The 26,023-nt window shown below is 41.0% G+C and overlaps 1 protein-coding gene across 1 annotated transcript in view; it reads right to left on the minus strand.

The window, feature by feature from the left end:
- Positions 1-11,320: 11,320 nt before the first annotated feature.
- htr2cl1 (5-hydroxytryptamine (serotonin) receptor 2C, G protein-coupled-like 1) overlaps positions 11,321-26,023 on the minus strand; it is a 345,669-nt gene continuing 330,966 nt past the window's right edge. The window contains exon 3 of the transcript XR_014873068.1: positions 11,321-13,263. The gene's annotated coding sequence lies outside the window, so the exon portion shown is untranslated. The remainder of the gene's footprint in view (positions 13,264-26,023) is intronic.

Here is a 26,023-nt window from a genome sequence, read left to right on the forward strand (position 1 = left end):
TGGTCAGCGTAGTCTTGCAGTCTCAGGTGATTGCTTCGTCTACCAGTAGCTGGTGTTTTGCTTCTCTGGTATTCCTGCCAACTCCTTTCTGTGCCCCACTCATGTACTGAGGCATACGCCTGTTCATCTTAGCCACCATGATGCCTGACAGGAGCTTCCATGCGGTACTGAGGCAAGTTATAGCCGGTTGGATGGAACCGGTTCCTTCTCGGGATCCTTGTGGATCAGGACTTTACGGATTTCAGTTAACCACTCTGGTTGTCTCTCTCGTCAACTAGCAGCTGGTTCATTTGTGCTGCCAGCCACTCCTGGCTGTCAGCTTCTTCAGCCAGTAGGCGTGTCGGGGCCTTGTACTGTCCAACTCTTCATACTGTAGACCTGTTTTTGGACGTCTGCCACAGTGGTTGTTACTGGACCCAGGTCAGGGAGGTTGCTGTGGTCTGTTCTTAGATCCACTAACCACTGAGCATTGCCGTTATGGGTTGCGTCCTTCCGGCATTCAGCAGATAGGGGAACCCTAAAATTGGTGGCTCAGTGTGGGGAAAAGATCACATCAAAAACACACAATAATTTCTATTAAAAGCTCTACTAGCTTTTCTTAGTGTACAACCTATTTACAAAAAAGTGTACAGGTTACTCTTTGTGGATGTACACAACTGAATTTAAAAAGACGTAAGCAGATGTTTGGCTGATTTCCATCTTCTACACTGATAGTATACTGTTTATGCTCTCTTTCTTCTAGATTTAAGGGGGTAACAACTTTTTTCACACCACTGTGTGTACAGTATGAAGAAACCCAAACTTCAGAGTGTCTTAGGAGCCTATGAAGAAAATCAAAAATACATAAAATGGTACCTTTGTGCTCTAAAACAGTCCAATTTCATTTAATTTAGTGAGTCTGTGGAGATTGACTCACTTTGGGAGCCACTGGAGAAACTGCAGTTTTTGGCTTTACTGTTCCATCCCTGGAGTTTGAAGCTGGGGTTTACTACTGCTGCTTCCATCTCAAAATGTACTTTTATTACTAATCTGTGAGGAATAGAACAATAGGATATTCAGACATTTTGGAAAATAAACTTCTTCATATTCTTGCATAGAGTTAAATAGCTTTATGTGAGGCTGCTGTGCACATAGGATACAAACCCGTTGAAAAAAAACAAGACACATAAAACCTTGAGTGGCACACATCTCTGTGGCTGTCGTGGTGGTTTCATGAGATTAACATAAAGACTTGAAAAATCTGCATCAAGTAGGAATTAAGAGCCACCACCTCCTTAACCCAGCTCTGTATAAAAACAGAGAGATAAACCGCTGACAGGACTCCATTCAAAGGTGACAAGCCCCCCCAGCATCCTCACAGCCTAATAACCGAGTCTGTGTAAAAAAGGCAAACACAGTAATCAATCATTTTACAGATGGTTATCTGTAGAGACGGACAGATCCGATATTACGTATCGGTATTGGTCCGATACCGACCCAAATTACTGGATCGGATATCGGTGAGAAATGAAAAATGTAATCCGATCCATTAAATATCAAAAAAGCACCTCACAAAACTTGCTACATGGCGTAACTCGGCTCATAACCGTAGCATGTTGCAGTAGTGTGCGTCATGTGATAGAGCGGCTGTGTGTATTTGTAGCCTCGCTAGCAAACCAGCATTTCATCTCCGAGGAAGTTTTCCCAGAGAGAAGTAAAGCAAGTGTGTAAGTTCATCTCTGAATGTTTGTAAAGCGTTCCCACGTTAAGCTTAACAACAGATATATGGAGCGACTGCCTCTCTCTCTCTCTCTCTCCTGCTGCTACTTCAATCGTGAAACTGATTAATGATCAGCTGATCGCTTTTCTGTCGCGAGTCCGTCTCTCTTCTTTGTTTTTGGCCCACTTCTCACCAGAAAGAGGAAACCAGCAGCTGAACAACAGCAGCACGTTTAAGCTTGATAAGCTGTTGTTAGAATTTATTTAATATTACTTTCTAGATCAGGATCTTTTTCTACACAGCTGACGGCTGGTAACTGTGCAGGGGCGGATCTAGGAAAGTTTAGCCAGGGGGGCCGATAGGGCATTAACAGGGAAAAGGGGGCACAAAGACATACTTTTCTTTCTTATTCTCATTTAAAATGTCTAGCTTTTAATAAATAATTATCTGACTCTTACACCCAAAGTTTTAATCTGATGTAAAATGTATAGAAGTCCATTACTGTATATAGTAACTGTTGAGTCTAATATACCCTAGTAAGCTATAGTACTTTTTCCTTTGGGAAGATACCATCTGTGCAGTCTGCAATTCTGTTGAAGAAAGATGTTGAATCTATTTAATTATTCTTGAAAAATAATTTATTTTTGTGCATTTTCCCCCTGCATCAAATTAAATTTGATTACATCAATTAAGCATCATGAGGTGGAGGGTGGTTCCCTATTTTTTTTTTTTTTGCTGGGAGTTTGCAACCCTATTAGTTAGGTTGCTTAATATTTCTGCTAAGTACTCTTTAAAATACCAGAATAGGGAGGATGGAGCAGGTTTAAGTTTATTAGATTGATCAGTGTTGCTGAACTATGAAATATTTTGGCCGCAGTGTATTTTTTACATACAGGTATAACAGAATAGCTTTAGTGTTGTTATTTATTTAAACTTGAGTATAAACTTATACAAAATGCAGCAAGATATTAAAAAAAAACGTTTTATTGATTAAAAAATACACTATATCGGATTCATATCTGTATCGGCAGATATTCAAATTTATGATATCGGTATCGGACATAAAAAAGTGGTATCGTGCCATCTCTAGTTATCTGCTGGTTGCCTGGTGCTGAGCAGTCACCAGGCAACCTCCTGAGATCTCATGTTGACCCCAAGAAATGGTTTGGCACGTGAGCGTCTGTTAAAAACTGCAAAGTATCATTTTTCCTTTCTATTTTTGTTTAGAAGAAAAAAGATAACTTTCTCCCCAAATATCAACATTATCACCCTGAGAGATGACAGGTTATATTTGTTTAAGAATACAATAATATTCTTGTTTTGTTTTGCATTCTTTGCTTCACTCCCACTCATCCATACACTGCTTTTTTGTGCTTTTTATGCACATTTTAATTACTGTGCATACTCTCAACAGATGCACTGTGGGCAATTTGGGGTTCAGTATCTTTTCCAACAACGCTTTGTCATGTGGAGTGGAACGAGCCTGCAGAGAAGGACCAACAATGCAATGTCAACATTCCTCCAATTATTCTAGGGTGTTTCTCCCATCTCTTCTTTAGATTTTTAATTGTCATTCATTGACCATTATAAATGCAGACACGAGATATCAGCAAATAGCCAGTATCAGCCAATGTATCCATATTGCTAAAATATTGTAAGACTAATCAAAAATGCTAGTTTAAAAACTTGTTTGGTGATGTCTGCAATAATATTGGCATATGAAGAAAGCTGTAATAGCTCATTACTGAATTCTGAAAATCTGCAGATGGAAAACTAATCTAACTTCTAGTCCATTTAAAGTTTTATCATCTCGCACGTACACTACGTTTGCGTGTACATGTACAGTAAAAGCTCCTGAATAGCTGTCGAATGGGAGTGAAGTCAGTGTCTGAATGCTGTTTCTGCTCTCAGCTGGGGTCTCCTACAGGTGTTAGACCCACTGACACAGTTGAATCAAACGGCAGAGACATTTAATGAACAATACCTGATGGCCAAAAAAGAAACACGGCATGTGGAGGCAGAGGAAGAAAGGTTGTTAAAGCAAGAACAATGGAGAAAAAGAGGCAGAGGATAACTAATCATAAAGAAACAAATGCAGGAAAGAAACTGAGCGAGAGGTACAGTACACAGAGACAAAGAAAAAAAAATTGAGTGCATCCCCCCCTCCGTGATCTATTGAAGCTATAAATACCACTGTGTAGATCAAGAACATTTGAGTCATCTGCCATTTGAAGGCTGGTCTAATGCACCCGACCTGCTTTGAACACCCATGCTGAGCCACAAGTGCAGACTGCACGTCAAACTTTAATGGCTCTGGCAGAAAATTACAGGTGAATATGAGGACTGGAAATTAGGTGAATGCATCGTGAGTCTCGTTAATAACGCAAGCAGCAGGGGAAAAAAAACAAGAGGGGAAAGATGAACATAACCCATCCACTGACAGACAGACAGAGAGACACAAGTGGAAAAACAAAGAGGCCATTGTGTGTTTGACTGGGCCTGCTCTTCACCATATTGGTTTCCATGAGAACACAAGACTGAGAGAGCGAACAGGTGGTAACCTCAAAGAGCAGAGCAACACATCCTGTTGGCTTCTACAACCAGGAATCTTACACATCACACAAACACAGAGCTGCTAATGAAGCTATATGCTGGGCTTACGAACGGATGAGGGCCAAAGGTAGCCGGCAGAATAACTAGTCTGAATACTGCTGAATAAAATAAGTAGAAAAACCTTCATATTTCAGCTATATTTGTGCTTTTAGCCCAATGAGAAACAACACAAGAAAACAAAGGAAAACAGTGAGTTTTTCTTAGGGTTTAATGTTCCGACTACCAACTTTGGGTCCATGTATGTTAAATATGTTAGTAGGACTAACATCGCCAAATAATAATAATAATAATAATAATAATAATAATGGCGCCGAGCTGGGGCTCAAACTGCCAACTCTTGAGCCCCGATCGCCCCTTAATACTAAATAAATATAAATCAGTGTATCAATAAATAATCTTGTGCTTGGTTAGAGTTGTTGAAGTGATTTCAGTCGAAATAATGTAACAAAAGAAGTTTGATGTCCACATTTCACTGGTTGTCAATTCATATTAACATGCTGCAGGAGGCAATGCACCAACCAATGTAACAAGTGTAACTAATATGGTAATAAATGCACTAATCAGCTGTGTTTGGCCCAAAGAATAAAAGCAATACATTTAGGTGAGAAGCTGACTGAAACCACAAAACTTTATTTATGACTGTGATGCTAGTGAGTGAACTACTCATACTTGTACCAGAGGCATCAAGATAAGCATGCAGGTGTTAACCTCAAAGCGCAGTTTACTAAACCTCAGGCAACAAATTAATTTACCAAGAGACACAACAAATAATGGAGGTAAATCATCAGCACTAGCAGCAGCAGAGGAGCTGCCAGTCCTGTTGTAAGACGCATTAATAGCAACAACTGTACTAATCCCATGGAAATTTCACAACCAAAAACAGGAGCAGCAACGCGCTCGTGCAGTAAATTAAAATGTAATTTTGCTGTCACAGTACTGCAAAGATTTCTCACTGTCATTACGAATCCAGCACAGCTACACTGTGTTGCAAAAAATGACATTAATTCCTCTATATCTTTGGATCAAAACGATCTTGCGCATGCTTCAAAATATACCCATTATTGTCTCACGGGACAAATCACAATATGTGAAACACAACAAAAGTCCAAGGAGCTAGAACAAATAAAAAAGTATTGACCAATTCATCAGTCTGTTTGAGCACCAACATGTTTACATAGATTACCTCATAGGATTGTGTAAATGTGATAGAGTCACTTTACAGGCTGACATTTACCTAAAACTCCAGTCAATCTGATGTGTCAGTGGTTAAGAAATCATTTCCTGGACAACAAGAACTCAGGAATTAGCACAGAACTGCAGGGAAACACGAAACTATCATTGACAGAGCTCAGTCTATGTCAGGCTCATGGAAACTTAATCGATGAAGCTGTACATAATCTGAATTGCACCAAATGTCAAACTAAGAAGAGTTTGCCTTGAGTAAATGTTGTTGAGTTCAGCTTCCCTCCTTACTCCCATCAGGGGAATACGCCGAAGCTAAATGGAGACTGAACAACACCCACCCCACCTCCACACCACAGAGCTGCTGGGACTGGAGTATCACATACAAGAGCACTTGACTTAAGCTTTTTATAATGCATGGACTCAAATTAAGGACTGTGCCACTAATCACTGAGTTGCTCGGGATAAGGCCTTTGAGAATTTTAAAAGCACAATGAGTAAAGAACATAAAAGTTAAGGGGTAATTCGACATATTATTACACGTCAAAGTCTGTTAAATGTATCTTTAGAATGTCTGCTGAATAAAATTTGCATATGTTTTCTGTTTCCAGCGGAAATCTGGTCAACAGCTTCCTTCTCTGCATCCTACTTGAGGATAAGAGCTCCTGTAGAGGTTCCATTAGAATACTTTTACGTTTTCTGTGCTACACACAAGAGTTAAAGTGGGCTTGAACGATGTAGGAAAGGTATGAATGGCTAAAACTGTGGAATGAGTTCATTTTTCATGTGTTACTGCCTGGAGGTGCTCAATAATAAGAAAGTAATGTCATCCCACAGTCTCACTTACAGCCTCAATCTATCTTTCTCCTCCCAATTCTTGTAATTTGTTCATAGTACAGGTGTCAGTTTTGGATGACCCCTCTTTTCTTTTTTTTTCTCCTGTCCCGTTTGGTTCTTTTGCCATCAGAATTATTGTCTAAAGGCAAAGGAAGATGCCCAACGGATTTACTTTACCAAATGGACCATCCTGGCCTTGCTGTATTGGTCTATTTGATTCACATTTGCTTTTATTGTTTATTTCATTTTCACTTGCTACACACGGGACAGACTTGACTGGGGGAAAGAAAAGGGAGAAAGAAAAACAGCGGGGAAGAGGAACAGTGATAAAGGGCAAAAAACCCCAAAAACTAACAAAACAAACAGACAAAAAATACATATATCAATCACCTGGATCACCTGTTGAGAAAAGAAAAAAGAGAAGACAAGCAAAAAAAGAGAGCAATATGATAAACAACATCATGACGATGATCTATGTGAATATAACAGTAAATACTAAATATTGAATATTATTGTGCAGCACGTAAGATCGACAGCGCACAGTGTGCTTTGAGGTAGGAGCCAAAAAGGGTGTAGTTTGTGTGTGTGATCACCCGTGTGTACACCTGTGAGCATGGACGCGCTTGTTTTTTAAAAGGTTCCTTCATGTAATGATCTGCTAGAGGGTGTGGGGAGCCACTGCCCCGTCCTCCAGGGCATGAAGCAGGTATGGAGGAGATCAAGACTCCAGACATCCAGAGGCCCCCAGAACACAAGAGACCAAGGAAGACCAACAGAGGGGCAGCTGCGCCACTGTCCCAGAAAGAGCTGAGGAGAGTCCCAGATGAGGGGTCACTCAGCAGCCGCGGAGCAGAAGCCACGGGGGGTTGCAGTGACGTGCCCGTGAGCTCCGCCAACTCACCAAATTCTACCTTTTATTCCAGCTTAAAACTGTCTAGGTGTTTGAAATAAGCTGTGATAGTTTATGTAACATCTCTTTTGCTTTGATTCTTTTGCTTTGATGTAGTTACTTACTAAGGTGGTGGTGTTTTTTCTTGTTTGTTTGTTTGTTTGTTTTGTTTTTGCTTTGTTTGCCTTCTCTCACCCCAACCGGTCACAGCAGATGGCCGCCCCTCCCTGAGCCGGGTTCTGCCGGAGGTTTCTTCCTGTTAAAAGGGAGTTTTTCCTTCCCACTGTCGCCAAAGTGCTTGCTCATAGGGGGTCATATGATTGTTGGGCTTTTCTCTCTGTATCTATGAAGCGCCTTGAGGCGACATTTGTTGTGATTTGGCGCTATATAAATGAAATTGAATTGAATTGAATTTTATTATTTGCTTCGAGCCCTGTGTACAGGAGCTGCATGCTAAAAGATCTTTTGTTAAAAGGGTTGGCGTAATAAGCAAATGCTTCAGCCAATACCTTTTGATTAGCCTTGTCTCATGCTTTCTTGCTTTGTGGTAAATCTTTGTTCTGTCTTCACTGAGATATTTGAATGCTAATCAATAAACATATCAATCCTAATCTGCTTTTATCTTGTTGAATTGAGCTGGGTAAATCTACAAAGAATGATAGCACATATCAACCGATAACGTACACAAAAAAGCAAACCCACTGGAGTTTACAACACCCCGTAAAAAAAGAAAAAAAAGAAAAATGCATTTAAGTATTAAGTCTAAGTGGGTCTCTATGCATCTCCACCTTATCTTAGGCTTCCCCAGCCTGTCAAATGGCTATACTGTAAGTGGTTCAAAGCTGAAATTATTTAAAGTATAGAAAGGAATCTTGTGATTCGCAGGTTCATACTTGTAGCATGTTTAAACTGAACCATTCTATTTACCAGGGTGTCCGACTAGAACTGGACCATTTTTGACACAAGAGAAAGAAAATAGTGCTGACAGTTCAAATTAAGAGCAATGAAAGTATTTCATATGCATTTTGTACATGTGCATGTGTTGGGAATATTTGATTTAAACTTTTCTGTGAAGTTTCTGAAACAGCAAAGAGATTTTTAGAATCTTTCTCTAGTTTTTAGGGAACAAAATGGGGAATTATCTGTTTTATTTCAGTCTGTGCACAAAGGACCTTAGTGGAATAACAGCATGCCAAGCCTTTTCTCATGACGTTAGCGATGTTAATGGTGAAACAATATTTGTACTCTGTCAATTAAGACAGTGAGTCAGACAAAAGAAATCAGACAAAAAGAAAAAGAAGCATCTCTTATAAAACACAAACAACCGAAATGATTGTTGTATTTAAAAATATGAACCACACTCATACATTCATCAATAAAAAAATAAAATCAACCGAACAAAATTTCAAAATGTAATATTATTAAAGTCATCGGCATTTAAAAAGCTGCGTGCTGCAAGAGGCAGTTTGAAGAATGAGGCTCTTCAAAGTGAGCGACGCAGCAGTAGGTATGGCTGATGCATCTGTGTTATGTAACCTTAACAGCGGGGAGATTGCATGTGCATGTAAGTATGCGAGCCTACATGTCACACATGAATCAAGGCAGAGAGAAATTTCATAATTATATTAAGGGGGGAAAGGTACTCGTCTACTGCATCACAGCTGGAACAGCTGGTCCATTACACATGAAATAACTGCCTTCTTACTGTATGTGCGTGTGCATGACTGACACAGACCATCAACGCTGTGTGAGATCACACCTTCCTACACACATGCTACACAGTGAAACAAATTTAAAGTGATGCTTAACATTCCAAATAATTTGCTGCACCTGCTATTACAAATTAAAACACACCATATTTGCCTTTATTTGACAGCTGACTGTATACACTTGACATCGTAGTTAACCACTTTAACTATTTGGTCATTAAGCACCCCTTCACAAATGTAATGCTGATTAATTTTTGAGAGTGGCACTAAAAGCTACGTTACACATATACAAAATAAAACATAAGCAAGAGTTTATAAGTTTGCACATCTGGAGGATTCAGATGTGTTTTAACATAACGCCACAATCTTCCCAGGAGTGAACGTCCCAACAAACTCATCCCAAGGTTGGACCGTGGAATGGTAAGAGAAACTGCAAAAAACCCAAGACCTACATCTCACACTCTAAAGGCCTCAGTTAGCATGTTAAAGGTTAAATGTTCATGACAGTGCAATTAGAAAAAGACTAAAAAAAATAAGAGTTGTTTGGAAAAGTTACCATGAGAAAGCTTCATCTCTCTGTTAAAGAAAGAAAGAACCAGCGAGAAGACGTTAAGAGAGCAGTGCATAAACAAATGCTTGCAAACCTCTATGAACTGAAGCAGTGCTGTAAAGAAGAGTGGGCCAAAATTCCTCCACAACGATGTGAGAGACTGATAAAGTCATACGAAAAACGATTACTTCATACTGTTGCTGCTAAAGGTGATTCAACATGCTCTACGTGGATGTTTTCTGCACACACTGACGCGAAAAATGTTCCTTTTCACAGCAGTGTGTGCAGAGCAGCTAATAATACAAAAAATGCTGAGGAAATTAACTGCTTTAATTATCTATTTTGATAGTGTGTAGTGTATAAACCAGTAATCTGACTTTAAGATAAACTAAACAGTAAAGTGGATAATGGATGGGTGGATGGTGAAGAGTTTTCATATCTTCATTTGAATTATTGCTAAAGTAATAATTTCTTATCGCAGCATCACTGACAGGATCTTCAGAGCTCGTTTAAGCCACAACAAAGAGTCCAAGTGACACGTTTATGTCCACTGACATGCAGCTTTGGTTCACCACACGCACCCGCACTGCCCTTTTCAATCAGCGTCAAAGCTGTTCATTCTATGAATAAGAAGAGTGAGCTATTTTCATCTGACGCCCCAGTGTGGCTCTCAAGTCACCCATGTTAACAGTAATTTGGACCGACAGGTGCGTGGTTGTGTGTATGCGTGCGTGTGTCAGATAGCCTTGGTGTGGCACAGTGGGGTCCTAACCTCCAGCTGCTCGCTGTGACAACAGCCTGTCCGACTGCATCACCCTTTCACATTCACACACCGACACACGCACACGTTCTCCGCCTCCGTTTTCTTCCATCTTTAAAAAGCTGCCACTCTAGCTTTTGTAATTCAAAGGTGGGTCAATATTTGATGCCAGCAGCGCCAAAAACAAACAAACAAACAAAGAAAAAACTGAAGAGTGTGATGAAAATCTCCTTTTAGCTAGCTAGGTAGCATGCTAACAAACTAGCATACCTGCTAACAGAAAAGTAGGTCTTTAGCTTTTCTATGGATTGCTTTATCAACCTGATTAGTGGGTTTAAGTAAAGATAAGCACCTGTTGTGGTCTACTCACCACAAGTTGGTGAACATAGCGGAGCATTCAGTGCAGAGATGTCAAACTCATCTTACATGCAGCACTGAAGCATCTGAGCCCTGAGACGTCAAAATATGAGAAGGGAAAAAAGATAAATGAAAGAAGTCTGTCAACACAGCTCTTTTAGCTTAAACACCAAGAAATAAAAATGTAAAACTACAGAAAGTTCTGGTAGTTCATTTCCCTGAATGTGCTATAATTATAACACAGAAAGTTTCTGTTCATTGATGGGAAATGTTCTGTTTTTATTTGCTGTCCCAAAAAAACAGAATTGAGTTTTCTTAGATTAAATGTAGTTATTGTCCCTGTGTATGGATAGATCATTTTTCAATACCGAACAGATGTTTGCAGCAGCCTAAACACTGAATTAAGTATTTATAGTAGGTGTTATATTAGCGGTAACTACATGCTAGATCTTTTCCGCAGGAAAACGATGTTCGTGCCACGTAATCCCTCCCTAGTCAGAGTGTGCAGACAGATAAAAAGCCCTGATGTCTTCCTGATTAGAAAGGTATACTAACGCTAATGAAGCTCTCTCTGTTTGGTTTGCACAGAGATAGTTGAAATGAGGGCAAATCAGTGCTAAATGTAGTGAAAACAACCTCTTCACAATGACCAAACACAGTGCATATATATATATATATATATATATATATATATTTTTTTTTTTTTTTTTTTTTTTTTGGCTCTCGGAGGAGGCAGACACACTTTTTCTCCTCTCCCTTATCTTCCCTGCTAGTTCTTATGTCCTTGTCTAGTCTTGTGTCTTTTTTGTATTACTTTCCCTGGAACAGTCTCTCACAGTCTGTGTCTAAAACCTAAAGGAGAATTATGGGTTTGATCAACTGGTCTCTGAATGCTATTGACACCCTTTAACGAGAAGTCTGGGCTCGGGAGAACCCGAGTGCCCTGGAGGGACTTTCCCTGCCGGATACACGATGGACGGGTGGCAGAGGATCGTGTGCCTGGCGGGACTGTCGATCGAGGACGCTGAAGATATCTACCTATTCGGAACCATGATAACAGGGTTCTTGCTGATCGGAGCTGGCTTGGCCCTGGCTTATCGGAGAATTAAGAGAGCGGAACCAGCTGTTCAAACCCCCACAAGGCTGCCCGCTGGAATTGGAACGACAGGTGCGACTTCTCAGAAAGGGCTCACTGAAGGCAGCATAATTAAGAGCTTGGAGGCGCTTACGACTGCAGTGAATGCTCAGAATAAGACCTCTGAGTGTCTGTATGTTGGATTACATCAGGAAAGAATCAACTCAGAACAACATCTCTGGGCGGAAGCTGGATTACATCTCGGATCAGTTGGCTGCAGTCGTGAGGTCTCAGAATCTGCTATGTGAGCAAAAGAGTGACAAGACCACAGAATCGACGGCTAATAACATCACGGAGAAACTCGCAGCTATTAACGGGAGATTGAGAGACCAGTGTCGGAGTGTTAAAAACAGCTTGAAATTCTCATGAGTTGTTGCAAAAGAAAAATCACCATCATAATGCGGCTACCCCTTCGGCGCCAGCTGTGGGCTCAAGGCCGGAGCTGAACAAAAACTCCCTGATAACGACTGTGTTTAGTCTGTTCCTTCCCATTCCATCAAGGCCACCTGGGTTGGCTGGAAGACTGTTTACTTAGCCTGGCAGGGCGAAGGACACTGTCTCAGCTGAACTATGGACACGCACACACATACATATACTGATAAGCATTCACTGACGCATCACCCTCCCTATCCAATGCCACCTCCAACGCTTACCTCCCCTTTGATGTGGACATCGGGTCAGCTGGAGGCGCAGTCGAAGATTGCAGCGGTCCCAGATCAGATGTACACACTGGAACACTTTCCCATGTTACTTGTCTGTGTTTATTGTGTTATGGTGTGTTGATACCTGTGCATTCCTGTATTATCCTTTTGTGTTGCACATTTCGATGTTTTTTTCCTCACTACCTGGCCTGACCTGTTTCCCCAATGTGATGTCTGTATTGTATGTACGGTCGGCAAGGTCTGTCATCTCGGTTGTGGGCAAAAGACCTGCAACTGACAAATAAAGGCTATCTCTCTCATATAGATTATGCATCGAACGTAAGAGTTCTACTTGTTCTCTACTGTATAACACCACAGTTACTATCTACCTAAACAGAAGCCTTGAAGTACAAAGACATTTCCAAAAGCACAACATTTGATTTTATGAGAAGATTAAAGACAACATGTCCTTCTGTTGTATGGACAGAGGACAAAGCCCTGCCTACAGGTAGCTATCACCTGATTTTCCCGGTCAGGCTACGGCAGAACACTTTGTGTGCTGTTTGTAAGCACTGAGACGGTCTCCACCTTTATTTATAAGTTATTTTATTGACTTTATGGAGTTTGCAGAAAGGTATGATTGCATTCCTCTCTCATTCTTTATTTATCTCTCTTTATGGTCTCCCCCTGTTGTGATTTTTATTCTTTTCAGTCCATCTTTCTTGTAATTTTCCCCGGATCCCTTCGGTCCTGAGAGCAATATCGGTAGCAATAACTGTTTTGTCTATCTTCACTTTTTCCCCCTCTGCCAGCGTTATACAGTTTCTCTCTCTCTCTCTCTCTCTCTCTCTCTCTCACACACACACACACACACACACACACACTGGGGTCCTTGGCTGCCTCTTGACTTGCAACAAAACACCACTGTAGCACTCTGTGGGAAACTCCTTCAGCCACATCACTCACAGCAGGGGCCGCACACACATTCAGTCCTGCCAGTCGCCTTAACACGAATTGACTGGAATAGTAGGACCTATGGGCAAAAAGACACAACTGTGTCTACGTGTGTCGTCCATGTACGTATACAGTACGCCACTGGGCCTGGCGTGAGTTCCTGTTACTGCTCGCTGACCACTTTCTGACTTCACGCTCTTAAACGTCATAAAAAAATTTGACACTCTGGTGCTGGTTACTTAGATATTGAGTCCATTTGTTTTTTACAACATGCATTTTCCATTCAACCAAGAGTTGCAGGCGATACTGAAGTGATTGATGTTTATATTTTTTTTCTTCATTCTCTAGCCTGTTAAATAAATCTTAAATTTATATGTGATTTAGTCTCATTCATCTTTCCCCTGAGCTGCGCTGTGACATTTTACATCAAGAGAAATTGCAGTAAAGAATAAACAGTTGTCATTCTGTGATTGCTTAAAAAGATTACAGGGTGAACTGAAAAAAGCAAACCTACTTTTACAAGTTGCTATTTAACGTAATCGTTAATCAGTTACTTAATTTCTTTACTTTTCTTAATAAAGCTGTGAAAGCTGAATATTGTTGAGTTTTAATTGTATGTAGGACAAAACAGGCCCTTTGAACACAGCCTGTGGGGCTTTAAGAATGACTGATAGTCAAAATGCAATATTAGGAGTAAAGACTGAGCTATAAAATTAAAATATTATCTTTGTTTTTCCAGAGAAGAAATGATTTTTATTCCCCCCTTTCACAAGCTCTGCAAGCAAAAGATTGAAGATCTGGTCTGAGCTTATATTTAATCATGTAGTGCACTCTGTCTGCTCTAGATCACATGAAATTTAAGGGAAAACAAAGTATGAGATAAAAAAGGCATACCAAATAGAATTTTTTATTCACTCACCAGCCACAATATATTATTTAAATATTTAATTAACCAACCTGTCATGATCCAGACGACCTGCTGAAGTTCAAACTGAGTACAGATTGGAGGAAGAAGTGTGATTTAAGTAACTTTGAATGTGGTTGTGGATTTCACACAGGCTGCTCTGAGTATTTTAGAAACTGCTGATCGGATTTTCTGACACAAACATCTCTAGAGTTTACAGAGCATGTTCAAGATCGCAAGAAGAGAAATATCCCGTGAGCGGCAGTTCTCTGGGAGAAAATGTTGTGTTGATGCTTTGAGCTGGTAAGAAGGCTATGGTAGCCTAAATAACCACTCGTTATAATCAAGGTGTGCAGAAGAGCATCTCTGAATGCACAACAGCAGAAGACCACACTAGGTGTCAGCCGAGCATAAATGACACTAAAGCATGGATCCATCATGCATCCTACATTTTCGGCTCCTACTGAGCATCATTTTAACTCCTGCCTGAGTGTTGTTGCTGACTGTGTCCATCCCTTTATGACCACAGCGTACCCCCTTCTGATGGCTGTTTCCAGCAGGACAACAAACCATGTTGATAAGCTCAGATCATCTCAAGCTGGTTTCCTGATCGTGACAGTGATTTTTTGTACTCAAACGGCCTCCACACAGGTACCAGATCTCAGTCGAACAGAGCACAGCACGGATGTGCAGCCAACAAAACTGTGTGATGATGCTGTCGTCTCAATATGGACCAAAATCTCTGAGGAATGTTTTCAGCACCTTGTTAAATACATGCCTCAAACCATTAAGACCTCTCTGAAGGAAACAGAGGGTCCAGCTAACAATAAGAAAGGCTGGTGTGAGTCTTGATAGCATAATCTTTATGGCAACAACTGAATATATCTAAAAATTATTATTTTCTCACTGTTACGTCCTCTGGCTAGTCTAGGGGGTTGAAGGGATGAACATTGTTAAAAGATTTTACCTTAATAATTGTTTAGCTTTATTTGAATTTCACAGAAATGCTTGTACATAGCGTGTCAGCAAATTCTTTAACTGGAACAAAGTGACCACATGAGGAAGTTGCTCAAGTTTAGACAACACCCACATGTATTGTTTTAACCCACTACAAGATCGTTAATCAACTTGTTCCTCTTTGTCTTGCAAGGCTGCATCCTGTGCAGCCTCGTATGCAATCACCAGATAAGAAGTTGTTTTTTCCTAACTTGTACTCCACCCATGAGTGTTACGTGAGTAAGACAGTATATAATAAAGTCTAAGCAGATGCCTGGCGCGCATTCCTGCAGGACTCTGTAGTTGACAGATCCGTGTTCAGGAATCGCCCATGTACATGAATTAACTCTGGGCCCGTGATTCTTTGCTTTCCTGAGGTTTTTCTCCTTACAAACATAAAGATGGATAGAGAAGGAGGAGCCAAGATGGTAAGTGTAGAAGGTTTATTTAATGCTGGTGATGAGATTTGGGTTCAGACTGAGGTATAACGTCAGGGAGAGCCAAGGCCAACATAACAAACAAAACATCCCTGATGTAGAAATAAAAGAAACTTACCTAACTCCAAAGAAACAAAATATACAACCTATAACCATAACCTACCTAACAACACATAAACAGGAGAAAACAGGGTGTCAAAGCAAAAGGCAGCTCTCCCCTACAAGCAGTCTGAACATGAAAACAACAATGCTCATACAAGTTACAAAGGCATGCAAGCCTGCACAGGTATGGCAACCAAAATGGCCAGAGGACCCAGAAGCACAGCTCCACAGGACTTAAGTAGTGCTCTGCTGATTACCAATTAGCCGGACTCTACGCAGCATCCAATCAGGACAGAGGAGGTGGAGCCTAGACAAAACAAAGGGTTAGTAGGGAGAAGAGACATCCTCCTGGGGGATGTAACAGTCACAATAGAAGTATTAAAATAAGAAAAAAATAAAATAAAGTTGGATTGGTTGACTGAAGGCAACATGTGTCCAGAGGTGAGAGGCCATCTGGTGACTACATGGTCTGGGCAAGAGCTATTAAAGCAGAGCAGCAGCTGGTCACCGTGACCTGGACTCCATCCAGAGGACCCCAGCCAGAAACTGGAGGGTAGTTGCTAAAACACACAGGTCTGAGTCCAGCTGCTGTGACTGATAAATGAATGCACAGATACAGTTGGGGAAAACCCAGAGGCAGGAAAAGAGGACATGTTGCACTTTATGGACAGATGGGCGCAAGAAGAGTGGAATGGAGTGCAACAGCCAAAATATGAGCGCATGACAGATTGTTACAGCTGTGATGGGCCGTGTGAATAAATGAATGGGATTTAGATGTGAGCTGAATCTGCAGAGTATATTTTTTAAAAAGCTTTAAAAACTTAGGATTTGTGGATGTTTTGCTCATACTGGTGTCACAGTAGCTGAAGGTTACATTTGTAATCAGCAATTGAGTGATACTGTCTCAAGGGTGAGTCACTGATGACTTTCCGGATTTTATAAAGTCGTCTGAATTCATGATTTGGAAATTTTTTTTTTAAGATTAATTTACTTACATGTACATTTACTTAGAAACTACTATGGAAGCCCGTACAAAAAAAAAGTATTGATAACTTAAAATTTCGAGTTATTTTCTCGAAGTTTTGACTTATTAACTTGAAATTTTGACAAAAATAACTCGAAATTTTGACTTATTTACTCAAAATTTTGAGAAAAGAAAATGTGAAATTTTGAGATATGGATACTTTTTTTTTGTGGCGGAATTCGCACTCAAAACCGGATTGTGAGCTACCAATGTATAGCAACAAATTGGCGCTTTCGAGAGTACATTTGCTGATAGTAACGCCATGTGATTCAGCTAATAACAGAAGGATTTCATCATTTGTGAAGCCACGCTAAAAATACTCAGGAATTTGTGCATTCATGACCGGCTGTAATACTGTATTAGCTAAGCTAGTATTAGCTAAGCTAATACTAGCTTAGCTGTAGCATTTGTAGCTGAGGGCTTCAGCTTCCGGGTAACAAGTAAACAACGTCATTCACGTAGATTACTGATTGGCAGCGCTAACTTGAAATTTGAGTCACTTTTTGAGTTAATAAGTCAAAATTGTGACTTATGGTTACTTTTTTTTTTTAATTGTCGAAAATAGGCTTTCATAAACTACAGTTAATATATCCCAGATAAAATACAAAAACCACATTAATACCACCTACTCATGGAATAACTACAAAACAAAAAGCAGGATTGTCAGGATTGACAGTTAAACATAAAATGAAAAACACATGCCTTCAGCTGATTAAATTACGAAATTTAAATAGGAAACTAGGTCTATAGTAGGAACATTTCAACTAATTTCTAATAAATGAAATTTTCATAATTTAGAATTATCATCTCAAAGTTTCCACTTGATAACTTGAAATTTTCTCAATTTTGACTTTTTCTTCTTCTTTTTTTTCAGAAATTAGAGTTTGTAAGTTAAAATAGTAATATACCTACCTTGAAACCCAAAGTCAGTAACATAAGTAGTAAGGTAAGGCTGACAATTCAAGCAAAGGGCAGACAAAACCCAAGTCCAAAATCCACCCCGAAAGCGGAACACAGAGAATTCTGGGAACTGAGATGGAGGTGCAAAGACAACAAGCTGCATAACCACACACACACACACACATACACACACTGAAGCGACTGATTTATTATAGTCATAGAGAACTGGTAGATACATTTTAAATTCTGAAAAAAAGTCAAAATTCTGATTAATGTTTGAATTCTGAGAAAAAGATAAATCTGAATTTTGAAATTAATACTCGGAAAAACGGAATTCTAAAAAATAAATCAAAGTTTAGTGAACTGAACTGAGAGAGATTGTGAGATTAAGATCTGAATTCTAAGAAAAGAATCTGAAAAAAGTTTTCAGTTTGTCAGAATTCTGAGAGAAAAAGATAAGTCTGACTTCTGAGAAAATGAAATCTTAAAAATGTCTACATTTTAAGATTAAAGTCTAATTTCTGAGAAAAAATATCTAGATTCTGAGATATGTCCAAATTTTTTAGATTAAAGCCTAAATCTTGAGAAATAACTCAGAATTCTAAAATAAATCTAAATTCTGAGATCAAAGGCTAAATGCCTAAAGAAACTTATGAGAAAAAAGTTCTGATTTTGATTTCTGTCTGAATTTAGAGAAAAGTCGTAAAAATTTTCCCAAACTCATGGTCCATTTTTTCCTGTGTCCCTAAATCTTCCATGGCGGGCACAACGATGGAAAAAGAACAGAAAAAGAAAACAGCAGCAGAAACACAAAACCCACAGGGGAAATAAAAATGAAATAAAGTCTAAACTCACACAGGTGCAGAAATTGGGGAATAAAAAATAATAACTAGAAACATATTTTCTTTCTGGCTGTTTGTTTTGACTAAATAGGACTTTACGAGCTCCCCAGAAAGGTAATGAAAGAGATTATCTTAAAATGTTTTTAGAGCACAGTCATTCCAACTCATTATGATATCACAGCAGTATACCCACTCACTTCAAGCTTCACTCGGACTGTGAAGAGGGACATTTACATTCACATCAACCAAAAGCTTTCTGTAGTCCATCAATTTGCTCTCTTGTGCTCTTTCAGCCTCCCTCTCCCTCTTAACCTTTCACTGAGACCTTTAATCAAAGCAGAGTTATGGCTCCCTGGAGCTATTGCTAACTACCAAATCACACAGCCTCAGTGCAGCAGGGATTTGGTAGGCCTGAAAAGTCAGTGTCCTCCTCTTAATCCTACAGCAGCGTGCTGAATAATGTATGTTTTTTCCTGCTTGGGAAAGAAACTAGCGTGCCACTGGTGATTCAGCGTGTGATTCAATCTGAAAAAAAAAAACCTCCCTAAGACCTTAGTTCAAGAGAAACAGGAAGAAACAAGGGGAAAATCATCGCAGCCTGTGAATGGTGTAGGAACTCCTCAGTGCGACAAGATCAGCGTTGAGATGAGTCATTGCTTCAGCTCATCAGATCTGGGTCAGTGCAGATCAGAAAGTTTTACAGTGACAGCTAGATTTCTATGAATTTAACCAGTTCCATGAAATATTTGTACCATTTTGAACAGGATCCAACCAGGTGGTTGGTCTTGCCTGCTCATTTTTTTGTGCTTTTTATGTAAAACAACACTGATAACTTCTGTTTTAGCTCAGACACACAGCTAGCAGCAGCTTCAACTCCTGGATCAGCCCATGAAATTCTCCTTGCTGCTGCCTTATTGTGAAAACTGGATGAACTGAGAATCCCAGTTTCTTCCTTTCCTTCTTCACAAAGATAAGTCTAGGGTTTTTTTAATCACTTTAATTAATTAAAATGTTTTTTCACATATATTTTCAGTTTAACTGCATGGTGGTTAGCACTGTTGCCTCACAGCAAGAAAGTCCTGAGTTCAATTCCACCATCAGGTCTTTCTGTGTGGAGTTTGCGTGGGTTCTCTCCGGGTACTTCTCCCTCCCACAGCTTCCTCCCACAGTCCAAAGACATCAAGTTAGTGGGGTTAGGTTAATTGGTAACTCTAAATTGCCTATAGGTGTGAATGGTTGTCTGCCTCGATGTGTTAGCCCTGTGTCAGACTGGTGAGCTGTCCAGGGTGTACCCTGCCTCTCACCCTAAGACAGCTGTGATAGGCTCCAGCCCCCTGGCGACCCTGGGATGGATGGAAAGTTTTAGTTTGGTTTCATTAACCTTGGGAGGATCTCTGTAGTTTCTACCTTTGCTTTGCTTTTTTTGTTTTTGTTTTGCACCTGCTCTCTTCCACAGCATGTCTTTGTCCTGTCAGGGTGAGGGGAAAAAGATGGCCGCTCCTCCCTGAGCCTGGTTTTGCTGGAGGTTTCTTCCTGTCAAAAGGTAGTTTTTCCTTCACACTCTCACCAAAGCACTAGTTCATATATAGCGTCATATGATTGTTGGGATTGTCTCTGTAATCTCTATATTATTGTAGGGTCTTTTCCTCACAATATAAAGCGTCTTGAGGCAAAGTAAGCCTGCTTGTTGACCACAGATGACTTGGGAGTGAAAGACCCAAAATGACAGATGACACCATCTGCCAGTGATAACAGTGATTCCCTGCTTTATATTTTTTAGCAGTTTACAAAATGAACATCATGTTGTATTCAGTCTCACTTGATGCTTGCTTTTCTATAGAGCTGGACCGCTTTTTGTAACTAAAAGAAGTAGCCCCCTGGAGGCCATTATAAAGAATGGTGGGCTTAAGGGTCTTCTACATTTGCTTCAGGGAGCTCGGGTCACTGAAAAAGCCTTTCCACTCACACATCCTTAGAGCTCCTTCTTTATGCTTCACAGTGGGAACCATATGTTCAGATATCATCCATGAACCCTCTCTTACACAGATTTGCACTCACCAGATCAAACTCAGAACTTCCACTGGTCTAGATGTCCATCTCCCGAGCACATCTTTCAGCAGGGATTTCTTTATCAAGCCCGATTCACGCAGCCTCCTCTGAACACTGAGATGAGGCTGTGATTTGACCTCTGTGAAGAGCTGATGCTGGCTCCAAGCTGAGCTGCTGTTAATTGGTGATTTCTGAAGCTTTAATAAACTTCTCCTCTGCAGCAGAGGGAACCCTCGCCTTAGTGGGCCTCATGAGAGCCGGTTTCATCACAGCGTTTGATGGTTTCTGCTACTGCACTGTTCCTGAAATTTTCCCCATTGACTTTCATTTCCTAAATTAACGATGAGATGCTGTTTCATTGTGGCGCCTGGCCGTTAGTGCCGCGATGTGGATTACTACAGATATGTGGGTGCCACCGCTACGTCAGCACAGCACATCTGATGTTCCCAAAAGCACTGCGAAGGAAAGGAAGACTAAAGAGAAGTTATTAGGTGATATATTTTTTTTCTTTTTTAAGCATCACGCTCGAGGGAAACCCAGCGGCTGTTTTGTGAAGGGATGTGTAGGTGTGTGTGAAAGTGAGGGGACAGAGAGAGAAGGGAGGGGAGTGAATGGGTGGGAGTAGTATTAGTCATCCACTCTCACTGCTGAGATGTTCCCAGCCTGTGCGTGCACGGGGATTTAACCCAGCAAAAACCTGTGCATCCTGGTCTTTAACAGCCCACCGAGCCCACAGTTGAGGGTTTTTGTACTTTTAAGGATTCAGTTTACATCTTCCCAGTATGTGTGAGACCTAAGCATAACCAGGTACCACTGCCCTAAATATCAAGACGTTACACAACTCAGTCTCCTCAATGTGAATCGCCTGTCCTCTGGTGACTTTCAGCCCAGACTACATGAGGTAGAGGAGGAGGAGGAGGAGGAGGAGGAGAAGAACATAGCCTCATGTTGGAAATGCATCAGTGATGTAATACAGTTTGACTTTGGTGTGCTTTGTCATCACAGAAGCAGAAGCGAGAAAAGTGTGAGTGCTGCAGAAATGGAGTCGATCAAGACAAACACACACACACATACTGAGGGAAGGAGAAAGTGAAACAGACACACCAGCTTTGCGCTGCAAAGCATACCAAAACAGCGAGATGAAGTATCGGCTCACAATTACCCATGGTGCTTTGCCGGAAAGATGAATGAAGTCGGACATGGAGAGGGCGTCAATGAAAGCACACGTGCACACGCGCGTTTCATCTGTATTCTGATCATGCGGCGGGATTCATACATAACGATGTGCACAGCACAGAGAAGGGAAGCGGCACGCTTTAACTGAAGGCAGCATGAGTGTGTGTGTGCGTTGTTGTGCATCAAGAGAAATCACAAGCTTGTTCGCTATTTTATTCATGTGGCTCACAGTGAATGAGGGGATAAATGAGGAGACAGGAGAAGAGAGGAGCAGGGAATAAAAAGACGAGGAGACAAAGAGGAGGGAAAGGTTGTCGGAGTGCTTGTGGACCGGCTCGGGAGTTTCCTGCACTTAAGGTGCGATGATCCAATTGAGCTCAAAGTGAGTCTGGAGAAAATATGAGCTCTGTCCTTGTTTATTTATTTATTACGCCTGGAAGGAGGTGGTTTGCATCATGCATCCATATTCAGACTCATGGAGGGGGTTACCATTACCACACCAATTACGGCATTAAGTGGTTAACAGTAGGCGGTCCGAGAGTTGTTGAGGCATATTAATATTTAAAAGTTCAAATATAACATCATGACACAACCTTGCCTACCATCTTTCAATAATGGCTGTAATGTTTCTAAGAAATGTCTAAAACTGACACATCTGGTCTGTGATACATCAGTAATATCAGCCCAGTTTAATAGCGTGAAGATTTTGTAATTACAGATGTAAATGTAAGTAGGGCTCTGACTATTTCAATTCAATATTATTTACACAGCGCCAAATCGCGACACCAATCACCTTTATATTGCGAAGACAAGACCCTACAATAATACAGAGAAAACCACAACACTCAGGCGACCCCCCTTCGAGCAAGCACTAGGCGACAGTGGTAAGGAAAAACTCCTTTTTAACAGGAAGAGCCAGCAGAGCCAGGCTCATGGAAGGGCAGATGCCACATAATTCTTTAAAGGGGCAATTTGTGAGTTTCTTTTATCATCAGGACAACGTTCTTTCTAATGGCCAACAAGGGGGCGGGGAGCTCATGGTTGGGAAGTCTAGCTGTATAGAAGCCACAGGGAAAGCTTTCTGACAAATCTGAGTGCTTGGTCTTTAGATCCAAGTCCTTTTTGAATACAATTTGAAGTAGATTTTGAATAAATTATTGTCTTTATTGCAGTCAGAGAGATGGATAAACCTGAGTATAGTTGCTGAGCATGAATGCCAACTTGGGGTTCGACTTGATAGCAGGACCTACAGTCTATGTTCATTAAACAAAACCTTTGTCCAAAAACCTCTTATGTTTAACTGTTTTCCACTTTTTCTTTGGTCATTTTAGCCTTTTTTGCCAGGATGAAGGGAGTATCTGCCATCAAACAAGAAGACAGCCACATGTAACTACGACGGTGTTTGCTAGTTCACCTTACATGCATTAATTTAATAACGTGGTTAGCCTACTCAACGTAAATTACACACGAACAACATTAAGCTACTCACGCAGAGAAGAACGGCTACTGCTGCCATCATCATGCGTCATCATTTCTGCTACACTGTGTCCTGAATTCTAAATATTGAGGATAAGAACAAACCAACACTGGCCCAGAAGAGTGCAGTCAAACAATGATTTTATTGAACACATGCATGGAAAGATGTACACTGCAACACATCAGCATAGATCTTCGCCCAAAAATACACTTCAGACTGCTTTTAATACATCAGGGTTCCGCCCCTTCATGCGTTAACAAGAATATGACATGCATCAATTACAGTAAATGGTCAATTAAAAAGCTAAAATCAAACAGAGAAGTTCCTCTTTCTATCACATTCTTCCATACATGGCAATTTGTTTCACCCTCCAGATGATCCCTGTGGGCTTGCAATCTTCTCGACTCTTCTTCTGTCACCTGTTACTAGGCAAACTCAAATGCAGTTAGAAGCTAAATGAATTCCAGGCCTTTGGCCTGGCCTATCTTTAAGATCATTTGTGTTTGTAAGCGTGTATGCCTTTTTAACCTTCTGCTGCTCCAAGTCACTTACACCATGGATTGTCGGGACATTGCGCCAAACGAAGCTTAAGACCTTTAAATAGACTGAGCATCAACTCTTCATGAGTACAATGCAATGTGTGTATAAAATGATTATAGCCGCACCTTTATTAAAAGTTTTAATCTAATGCCAGTAGCTTTTAATGAACGTTTTAATGCAATGATAATGATGAAAGCTATATGTAGCAGTAAAATATTTTCTTTATTCCCACATTCCCTCTCTTGACCTTCTGACAGGAAGGTCACCATACTTTGGGTTGTGTCACTCCTCGGCCCATTCGGCCACCTCCAACTCTACCAGTGGCATCATGACCACCGGACCCATCGGTCCGGAGTCCACGGCCCTCATTATTACCTTCTCCAGCAGTCCTCTGGCACAAGGAATGAGACAACACCCGCAGGTGACCAAGATCCCTAAAAAAGCGACAATAGAAAGAATTGCAGACATAACAAACCCCTTCCATTGTCCAAACACAGATTGAGGTTGTCAATTCCTGAGTGTTCATTAATGGTTTTAGACAAAGTTTTCAGCCCCTCCAGAGCTTGGGTTACTGAGCCATCTGGAGCAGTGTTGTTGGGGATGAAGGTACAACACATGTCTCCAAACATGGTACACACGCCCCCTTTCTCCGCCAACAACATGTCAATGGCCATTCGATTTTGCACTCCCATCAATGAGGTCGGACCCATCTGCTCCGCGAACCCCTCCATGGCGTCTCTGGTTAGGTTAGAGAGTCTCAGCACATTATAATGGACATAGTTTATGTGATCAACATTCTTATTTGGAGTTATCCATATGAATATACTTTCAAATCCTGAAGCTACTTGGTCCACCAGTTTATACTCATTTGGAACTCCCCTGGGCACTCCTATTGAGTCAATCCAGGTAGGTGAGTTCATTCTACGGTCATAAGCATGTGTCCCCTGTGTCCCTCTCTTTGCCAAAATGTGTCTCTTACGTCTGGTCGCCAAAGTGCGTGTGTTGCATTGTGGTATGGCTTTTACTTTGTTCCCGATTAGCATGAGTGGAGTTCCTAATTGCACCATGGCACACGTCCCGACACTTCCCACAGGAACACGAACCAAAAGGGTGTTACGTCCACAGTAATAATATAGCCCACTTTTCGCCCATGTTCCAATTACGGTGTTTGCATCACTTACATTGTTTGTGGTTCTCCCAGTGAGTGTGACAGAGCACCAGCTTGGGTCAATTTCTCTCAACTTGTACTTTACCGTGTCCGTTGTTGAGAATTTAAAACATGTATAGTTGTCTTGTTTTGGCATGAATAGTCCTACTTTAGTCTGCTTGTGGATTGGGGGGAATAAACTAAACAAGTAACTTTCTGCTGTTCGGATTGTTTTCTGCGGTGCTCCTCTTCTTTCTTCGGCCTTCCAGGTAGACTGCTGGTCGGCCCGTTGCACAGGTGAGAGGGTTTATTATGCCTCTGTTTTGTTAACACCTGTGTTTGTCACGGTCCTGGGTCAGTGACCCAGTGTTTTGAGTTTCTTGTGCCTCTGAGTTTTTTGTATTATGTTCTTAGTTCACTTTGTTGTCCCAGCTTATTCTTTAGTGTAGTGTCTTTGTTTGGTTTTCTTGTATTCTGTTTAGTTCTCTGAGTATTTAGTAGCTCCCCTCTGTGTCTCTTTGTTGTTGGTATTGTCTGTGTTTCTTAGTTGCCCTGTCTCGTCAGTTCTGATTTCCCCCAGCTGTGCTCTCCTTCTGTGTCTCATTCCCCTCGTTACTTCCCAGTGTATCTAAACCCCGTGTTTCTCTGAGTCAGTGTCGCGTCGTCCCTCTTGCTGTGTGGATCTCCCTGTGTCTCCCTTGTGAGTTTAGTTTGTGGAGACAAGCTTTTCTCCACCAAGCTCTCGTCCACCACAGCACATTGCGATCAATGGTACCAGGTGTCGCCCCTTCCTTTCAGTTGAACTGCTGTTGTTGTTCGGGCAGTCACCTCGTATGGACCCGTCCACCTGGGCTCTTTCCACTTTCGTTTAATGACCTTCAGGCACACCGTTTTCGCGTCTGGGACTGCCCTTGTCCACAGCGTGTACTCCAGAGGCCACCTGTTGTGTGAAACTAGACACAAGAGTTTTTAATTCATTCCAATATTCTGCATGAGACCTGTTATTTTTGGTGCTTTGTTCCACTGGGACCACTGTCCAGGGCGCCGGAAACTGCCTTCCCGTCAGCAGCTCATAGGGCGTGAAACCTGTGGATTGGTTAACA

This window comes from Neolamprologus multifasciatus, chromosome 3, assembly GCF_963576455.1.
Source record: "Neolamprologus multifasciatus chromosome 3, fNeoMul1.2, whole genome shotgun sequence".
Lineage (NCBI taxonomy): Eukaryota > Metazoa > Chordata > Actinopteri > Cichliformes > Cichlidae > Neolamprologus > Neolamprologus multifasciatus.